Raw genomic sequence first — 9,819 nt, forward strand, 5'->3', positions numbered from 1 at the left:
TTCGAGGAGGAAAGAATCAAAACCATGTTAGAGGAAGAAGAGTCCTAGGAAACCATGTGTCTCCTGATTGGGAAACGGGCCAGTCAACACAGTAGGAGAACTAGAATATTTAAGAAACTGATTCACTTCAGTGCGGTGCCAACAATCACGTGTAAAGTGATCCTCGTTGCAAATCAAGCATGGGCATCGAGGCTTCTATTTCTCATCATAGGGTTGATTTATTTGTTTATCCTATAGTGAGGGATATTTCTTTTTCTTACCTTTTCCTTTCATCTTTCTTCCAGGTTGCTATTGAGACTTTCCGTTATCAGATGAGATGACATTTAACTCAGAAGTAGAAGTCACAGGAGGATGGGATTAAGGGTTTTGAGTAGGTGTAGTAAGAGCAATACCAGATGGTTTACTCACCGAATACAAATTGGAAAAAAAAATCACACCATCAGTGGAATTATATTCTTTACGAGGTGGAGGAGGAACAATATTCGAAGGTCTTGGAGTGTTTGGTATCTTATCATAGAGCGTACTTGATTGGGTATAAACAAGGTCCAAATATTATGCATGAGCAATAACTTTCTCTTCGGTCACGACTCCACCTTTAGCCACATCTTCTGTTATAGGGGCTAACAGAGATTTGACAAACCATTATGCTAACAATTGATCGAGAACATAAGTCTTGACCAATCGACGATGACGTCTCCACTCATGAATGTGATCTGAGATGTGAGTGGAATTTGATTGTTTGAATTTGGTCAAGAGTTTCGTTCTAGTTTCATATCTGATGGGCAACTGGAAATGTGTGAGGAAGGTGGTGGCTAAAGTACTGAAATCATGAAACGAAGCTCTAGGTAGTTCAATATAACATTTAGTTGTGGTACTTGTAAACATTTGTTGGAAAAGACAAAGTTGAATAAAATCATCGTTAAGGGAGTTCGAAGAACACCATAGATGATATGTCATAATGTGCATCGACAGGTCTTCTCTTGGATTCCGATTAAATTTTTGGATATCATAACACAATTTAGTGGGAATAATCGGCCACCATGGCGAATGAGCGATGGGGTCATTAGTGAGCCAAGTTAAGTCTGGCAATTCGAGAGTAGTCACAAAAGGCAACTGTCTATTAAAGTCTGGAGGAGGATGACCTAGATATGAAGGAATAACTTGGGAAACATGTACTTGCATCCATGGATAAGGAGGGTTTTGATAATAAGGAATATGGGTACGAGAATAGGGAGGATTCTAATAACCAGTATACAACTGACCTTGTTGTCCAGCCCCAGGATAACGATAAAGCCACTGGAATGGTTGGGTTTGGGTCTGCTAACCTTGACAAGGTGCTTGAGGAATACCTTGATACAATCCATATCGTTGCCTGATAGGGATTTGCATTTACCCATGGTAAGGTGGGTTTGATTGGGACTGCGCCATAATATGAATAATATTACCAATCAAAACTTAAGGAGTACCTTGCCCAAGCGATTAGATTGTAAGGTACATTGTACAGGATGGGTAATCGGAACATCGAAAGTGTCAGATAGAAAATGTTGTGATGGAACAATAGCTTGTAAATATTGTATCACATGTATTTGAGCTTGTTGGGGTGTTGATGGATGGATAGGAATTTGAGACGAAGATGGTGCAAGTTGAGGATTCAACAATCGGTCCCAAAATGAACCAAGTTGAACAGGAAAAGCAAGTTGCAAAGGTATGGCATCCATTCCAAGATAAGGAGGTCTATAATAAGGTTGATTACCAATTTTAGGTATACCAACAACAATTTTCCCCCTGCCAAAGGAGGAAGGGTTGATGGATGCAACTGTGATCCGCATGGAGGGTACCCAACATAAGAAGAGTTAGCTTGTTGAAGGTAGTCTTGCCCACTTACATAAGGGCCAACCTATTGTTCGATCGTAGGTGTAGATCGAGGAAGAGGAGAAGATTGTGAGGCACTCATAAGAGAAGTACAAGATGTTATTCCCAAATTAAATGACATGGGAGAGGTCCAAGGACCAGAAGATGCACAAGAAAAGGTACCAGATAAAGACTGATAACTAGGTGGGATAAACGGGCCACCATACAGATGAGTTTCTTGTGATTTTTCAAACATGGATGAGGAAGCAACATTCAATGTCTCAACTATAGTGGCGATATGGGCTGATAGGTCAAATCAGTTCCAGTAATGGTTAACAATCCCAATGAAGACTGTCGCAAGAGCTCCGCAAGTAAGTCCAAGGAAATAGGTAAAGGAGTTCATGTTGGAGTCTGGAGAGGAGGAAAAGGATCAATCTGATAAAAATGGAGTCCTTCCCAATGAACAGGAGTAGAAGGACGAGGCTCTTCATGTGGTATTTCCTTAATACTCGCAAGTCCGCATGGAAGAGTTTCACCGCCAGGCCCAAGGTATATAGGTTTTGTTTAAGACAAAGGAAGAGAGGATGAAGGTCCTAAAGTAACAGGTGAAGATGGTTGAGGCTCCTCAGGTTCAAAAACCTCAGGAATCAAAGTGTCTGACTCAGGAAGGTTAGGTTCAATGACCTCAGGCAACAAGGTTTCAGGGACTTTTTTTTCAATTGTGTCAATGTCACCGTCAAGAGTAGATGTGATCTTGGGCTCAAAACTCAAAGGGATAGATGACTCTGGAAAATCAATATCATGAGGAGGGCCAAAAGTAGTTCCCAAATTTTCCAGTTCGGTAGTTTTCATATTCTTATGCTTCTGACGACGACCAGGAGTAGCCTTAGGAGGAAGAGGAGGTGTATTTTGCATTCTACGCGAACGACAGGGTGGGGGATTTTTTTCTTCCACGTTGGATAATAAATTTTATTAGCACAAAAATAAACCAATCAAAAAGAGGGTAATCTAGGCATAAAGGATTACCAAGCAGCTGTAAGTTGCAATAGACACCTTAGCGAACCAAGGACTTAACGTATGGTAGCCAATCTCCCTAAATGTTGTGTTTGGTGTATCATAGTATACAAGGTGATAGACTCAGTTACCTATGGTTGGATAGCAACCTATAGAGGACTCCCAAAATATACTCGACGATACATGGGAGTGCATTCCCTTCGATGAGAGTGTTCCCATATACTTTACATGTGTGGAGCATTGTCCAATATACCCAAAGATACGTGGAGAACTATCATATACAATCACCTACGTGGAACGATATTTCACCCCCTGGATGCAATGTAGGAAAACAAAAACAAATCCTACATTTAACGGCGCAAAAACACTTCTCTAGCATATACCTCTAAATGTTTGTGTTAATGTTACAAATGATCCTTAGGTTGATTCAATAAATTTTATTGTTTATCTTTGATTAAGTTTCAGTTTTGGGCTCACCATGAATGTCACCTGAATATCATAAAAATGCAAATCTAGCATGAGAAAATGGAAATATGTCTCTTTCACTGAAAATCTAGCTAAGGAAGGGAAGAAACAATCAATATGAATCATACGACATGCAGGAAAAAAGATGAAAGGTGCACTTTCCCTTTTCAATGAAACTGTTCCTATATCAATACACATATAAAACCCTAAATGCCAATGCAATTTTTTTCTTTTAAACACACTTAATTTTTTTAAATAAAGGAAACTAAGATGCAAATGTTTAATCATTGATTCAAATTCTCTTTTCAGAATGACGACTAAAACCACAATTCAATCGAACGACCAGTGACCAAACAAAATCAGTTTGCAAGCGACCAAATGATAAGAACAAAGAAAAATCAAAACCAATTCTTACCAAAGGAAATCAAACACAAATGCAAACCAAATGTAGGATTTAGAGAGACCACAAGACACTCAAAACTTAGGGAAGGACAACTGGAAGTAGGCTAATCAAAGAGAGACTAAAAAAAGCAAGGGAAAGTTTTGTGCAAAACAAGGGCCAATGCTAGTGCAGAAGAGGCACCAGGGCTTTGCAACATAGGTACATAGTGGGTCTATGTGAGGTGCAACTCTCTGTCAAAGGCACTAGGGGTGTGTTGGTCCAGGAATAGAGGGTTATGACACAAAAATTGCAAAAGGGACTCAATGAAATGACTTACTAGATCTGTTCCTGGCTGGGTAAAGTAGCAAAGGTATATCAAGGAGGTAATAAAGCAGAATGGACAAAGGAAGCACCAAGGGAATACACCATTCCCCAATATGGTCACCAATTTGATATACAAGATTTACGATTGTGGACAAAAGTATCTCCCCTAGGTTTGGTGGCTAACCTAGAACAACAGAGAGACAATGAATACAATGCTTTCCTTAAAGTAAACAGATGACAGTATGAAGCCTACCTGGAATCTGTCACGGGTTTCGCTCCTTCTTTAGCTTGAATTCTCCAATTCCAGTTCTAATTGCCAAAATTAGAACCTGCATAATCAGATGACACAAGCCAAGAAACTATGGGATCTATGCAGTATCATCTAAATACTTTATTCAATAGATCACCATGGTATTGAAATATATTAACTAACAATGTCACATATAGGAAAACAAATAATTCTTTGCATTAATATAAATGGAAGGAGTTTACAACCATAAATAGGTGTTGATCTTGTAGAAGAGCTTCTCCAAGGCTGAATTTTCATTTCCTTGTCACAATGTGCACCTCCAATCACACTAAAAGCATGAAATGAAATGTCTCACCACAACAACATAAGGGTAACATCGCTCTCCAAAATCCAACCCCTTGCATATGGAAGGTTGTAAATATATATAGGAGTGGGCTAAGTTGGAGTTTTTATCCAATTACCAATCTAAGGTTTTAGATCCACCTTTGATGGGAGGATGGGATCAAAGGATAAGGGACGGAAATTCAAAAGTAGGGTAGGATAGGATATGAATGTTTTATCTGAGGTAAATGGTTGTAACAAATTCTATAAGCTTCTAGAATAGGAGGCTTCCATAATTTATCTCTTTTTCCCGAATTTATAGAGCCAACACAGGTGCAAAGGGGACAAACCTGTTGGTGATCAATGCAGGCCACATTGGAGAAACCTGTAGGTGAACAATTTGCAACAAGAGGCTAGGGTGTGTTGGTCCTAAAAATGGCTCAGATGATGCAGTTTAGGGCAGAAATTATCGGGAATGAAAGATACATGCTTAGGGCTTTGTGCAAGGATGATGACAAGGGGGAATAGGATGTTGATTGATCCCATTAGGAAGCCTATTGATAGGATGTGAAAAAATGTCCTATAACAATCATATTTGTCCTACTCATAATCTAGTAGTTCTTCATCCCCTAGGGAGGGGGGACTAGTCACTACTAGGTCAGAAAAATGGAACCCGACAAAGAAGCCACTTGTAATATGCCTATAAACCCTATTGTAACAAACAGTTGAAAATCCTATAGATTGTTACAAGATTCAAAAAAATTATGGAATTAAACAATAATGAGAAAGGAAAATCAATGAGCTTGGGGGAATGGCTCGCGAAAACTGTCGAGTTGACCACGTTTAGAAGACCCTGACCTGCAAGAAATTTTGCCATATCTGCCATTTAAGACTTGCGCCCAGCTCCCTTAGACACCAATATCCATCTTATTGTCTCAATAATGCTTCTACTATTCTTCTCAACAAGGCCATACTACCAAGGAGCATTAGAATCTATAGTAACATCAATTACTGCGATTTTTTTCCAATGGACATATTTACAATTAACTTTTGAAATATTCTACCTTTTTAACTTTTGAAGACATGTAGTAGGATGTACTGGTGATGTCCATAGCTCCCGTTTAATACCTGATAAAGTGAATCTTGGTTTTTGCTAACTCGGTTAAAACTTTTTCCCATTAATATAATTTTTCCAATTTTGGTTATAAAAGGAAAACCCTTGAATGCATAATAAGTGGGGCAACAAGATCAAGGTTTTTAACTTGTAGTTGCACCCTTGAATGGGTAGTCTTGTATCCTGCACGAGGTAACTAGTGAAAAACTCAAATAATACTATCAATATTTCCCAATACTACTTTAGAATAGAATCTCATGTTGTTTTATGAGTGATATTCGTGGATTATGCAAGATCCACCACCAAATCACTACACTATAGAAGAAAGGAGTAAATTTTGTTTGGTCAAATGAACGTGAGGAAATTTTTCAATATCTAAATCATCTTCTTACCAATGCAATAGTATTGAAGATTGCAAATATGAACAACGATTTCCTGGTGTGAATAGATGTGTGCAAGGAAGGAATCGACAAAGTCCTTATGCGGGGTAGATATGTAATCAGCTATGAAACCAAGAAACGCAATGAGCATGAAAAGCATTATTATAATGCATGACCTATAGATTATAGATATAATTCATGCCTTAATATGTGGCACCATTACTTAATTTTCCATAAATTTGTCTTAATGATGGACCATGGTGGGAAGAAATGTTTGTTTTATCGCTTCATTTGAATTCCAAACAATCTAGGTGGTTGTTAGGTCCCTATAATACTAGTGATTCCCCCATTAATATTGGCATTGTATCCCTTATTGTTATTATTGTGCCCCTATTATCCCCACATTGTTATTAGTGTGCCCCATAGAATCCCACTATTGTTATTGTTGTGCCCTTATATTATTATTGTTATGTCAGCTTTGATTATATTGTGACCCCTTAGACTCCTATATATAGAAAGGAGGTTTAGTCATTTGTATCATCCAAGAATTTTTAATTTGTGTAATGTAAAGGAGGTTGCCCCCTTGAAGAGGATTATTGAAGTCATTGATCTATATATTCTATCTTTTTGTGAGCTGGTTTCATAACATTTGGTATCAGAACTTTGGATTCTAAGGTTTCGCTGCTCCAAACAGGTCATCGTGTAATTTTCGCTATAATTTTTTTCTACGACGTTTCAAAAGCTAAAAAAAACCCATTTGCATCGAACTCTTGATGATCATCGTTCCGAATTTCAAATCTTTTCTCGCTACATTTTTGGATATATGATCTAAGGAAGTTAGGGTTTTTGCAGGCTCCCGAATTACATCCCAAACATGTGATCTTGGGAAAATCATCATAACTTTCTCTCTAAGTATCATATTGAAATTTCATAAGAAGTTACAGAAAGAGAACGAACTTTAGTTTTTTGTGCATCGTTTTCAGGTCCTAAGGTTAAAATAGTGACACATGGAACTTCGTACAAGTTTCCTCTACTGAAAAAGTGTATAATCAGGCCATATTGGGATATTGGTTATAACTCTTTCTTGGAGAAACCAATTCGATCAGAGTAGTGGCGTTGGAAAGAGGACTCAGAGGAATACCACATTTCACAATTTCAGATCTTGGAGATCCTAAATTTCAGAGATACATCATATTCAATATCGAGCTCCTACAAAGTGAAAAAAGGTGTGTAGCTTCTTCTTTTTTTTGCATAAGTTTGGTTTGAAAAATTAGTTTGAAGGAATTCAAAGGGCATAGTGAAGCATAATTATCATTAATTTATGCCTCGAAGAAAGAAAATCAAATACCTAGTAAGCAACCTGAAAGCTCTAGCATGACTCACGAAGAAGAGGAAGAAATGCAACATGATTTATCAAAATTACGAGACCAAGTGCAACAAAATTCACTCTCACAAAAAGTAACAAAAGCTAAGATGGATGGTTTAAAAAAACGCGTGGAATCTAATATCGATGGTGTGGAAGATAAGATGGATGGTTTAAATAAAGGCATGGAAGCTAAAATGAATGACGTGGAAGCTAAGATGGATGGTTTAAAGAAAGGTGTGGAAGCTAAGAAGGAAGGAAAAATGGAAGATTTGAAGACAGATTTGACAAAGTTGCTACAAGAAATGTTTACTAATGGTGAAAGGGTAGTAAAGGAAACTCATGATGAGAACAAAAGAAATGTTAATCATGATTTCATAGACTCTAACATTGGATTGAAGACCCACCATGTTCCAAAAATCGATATAAAGAAGTTTGATGGCAAGGATCTTGTAACATGGATGCTACAGATGGAGCCATATTTCGATCTCCATAATGTGAAAAACACACAAAAGGTACGGATTGCAACTTTATATTTGGAACCAAATTAGTTTGTATGGTATCAATGGCTTTTATCTCGTAAACAAATGTAAACTTAGGCAATTTTTACAAAAGAAATGATAACGCATTACGAGGATACAAAAAGCAACTTTTTTTTAGCCAATTGATAAATCTCAAACAAAAGGGTTCAATGATGGAGCACATTGATGACTTCCAAAAATTGAATATAAGGGTAAAAAATATTCCACAGGAGCATAGGATTTATGTGTTCATAGGGAATTTAAAGGATAACATCCAACATGACGTTCGCCTTTGGGAACCTAATTCATTGGAGAAGGAATTCATGTTGGGAAGAAAAATGGAAGAAAAATGATGGCAACCAAGAAGCCTACCACTCACAACTATAAATATGGAAGTGTTGTTGCCCCTAGCCTTCAACAACCTACAAGGTTGACACCACAAAAATTGGAAGAAAAAAGAGCAAAAGGGCTTTGTTACAGTTGGGATAGCAAATACACTAAAGTCATAAGTGTGTTGAGAGGAAATTATTTTACATAGACTGTGAAGAGGATGAAGAAAAGGAACAAGAAACGTCAAAAGAAGAGGATATACACCAGGAACAAATCCTAGAGAAAGAAGAAATGAATCTGACCATATCTTGTAATGCATTGGCTGGAATTACCACTCCTCAAACTATCAAGATAGAAGGACATATCAAGAAGAAAAAGGTAATAGTGTTGATTGATTCAGGAAGTACCCATCATTTTATTCATTGTAAGATAGCCAAGGAATTGAATTGCTTCCTATATCCAGCACCAAAGTGTCAAGTGATGATTGCAAGTGGAGGAACCATAAATTAATCTGGAAAGTGCCATAATATCAAGCTATCCATGGGAGCATATGTATTGAATTGCCCAATGATTTCCATTCCAATGGGTGGTGTTGATGTTGTACTAGGAGTACAATGGCTACAATCCTTGGGTACAATAGATTTTAATTTTCAAGAAATTTTCATGAATTTTTGTTCGGAAGGAAAGAAATTTGAATTAAGGGGTATTACAGGGAAACTGGGAAAGATAATTAGCTCTAACATAATGACAAAGCTTATAAAGAAAGAACAACGAGGAATAATTGCACAATTATGTTCGCTAGAGGTTCCCACATTGAAATCATCTATTTTTCCAGATCTCCAAAAAGTCTTGGAAAATCATTCCAAGGTATTTGAGACTCCCAAAGACCTCCCACCTATTCGTGATAATGATCATGCTATTCATTTGATTCCAGAAAGTGTTCCTCCAAACATCAGGCCTTATAGACATCCCTATGCCCAAAAGAGCGAAATTGAACATATGGTTGCAGAAATGCTAGAGTTTGGTATAATTCAACCTAATCAAAGTTCTTTCTCTACTCCAGTAGTATTGGTGCACAAGAAGGATGGATCATGGCGTATGTGTCCAAATTATAGGGTGCTCAACAAGCTCACTATTGAAGATAAATTCCCCATTCCTGTCATTGCTGAATTATTGGATGAATTGCATGGATTAATTTACTTCACCAAGTTGGATCTTCGTTCAGGATATCACCAAATCAGAATGAAGACTGAAGACATTCCAAAAACATCATTTAGAACTCGTGAGGGTGATTATGAATTTTTGGTCATGCCTTTTGGCCTTACCAATGCACCTTCTACATTTCAAGGTTTGATGAATTCCATTTTCAAACCCTTCCTTAGAAAATTTGTGTTAGTATTTTTTGATGATATACTAATCTACAACGAGTCTTGGAAGGATCATGTTCAACATGTTGATAGGGTGCTCAAACTATAGGAGGAGAAACAATTATATGGAAAAAGCT

This window comes from Pinus tabuliformis, chromosome 8 (assembly GCF_031772625.1).
Source record: "Pinus tabuliformis cultivar Carrire ecotype Pingquan chromosome 8, CPIR1, whole genome shotgun sequence".
Taxonomy (NCBI): domain Eukaryota; kingdom Viridiplantae; phylum Streptophyta; class Pinopsida; order Pinales; family Pinaceae; genus Pinus; species Pinus tabuliformis.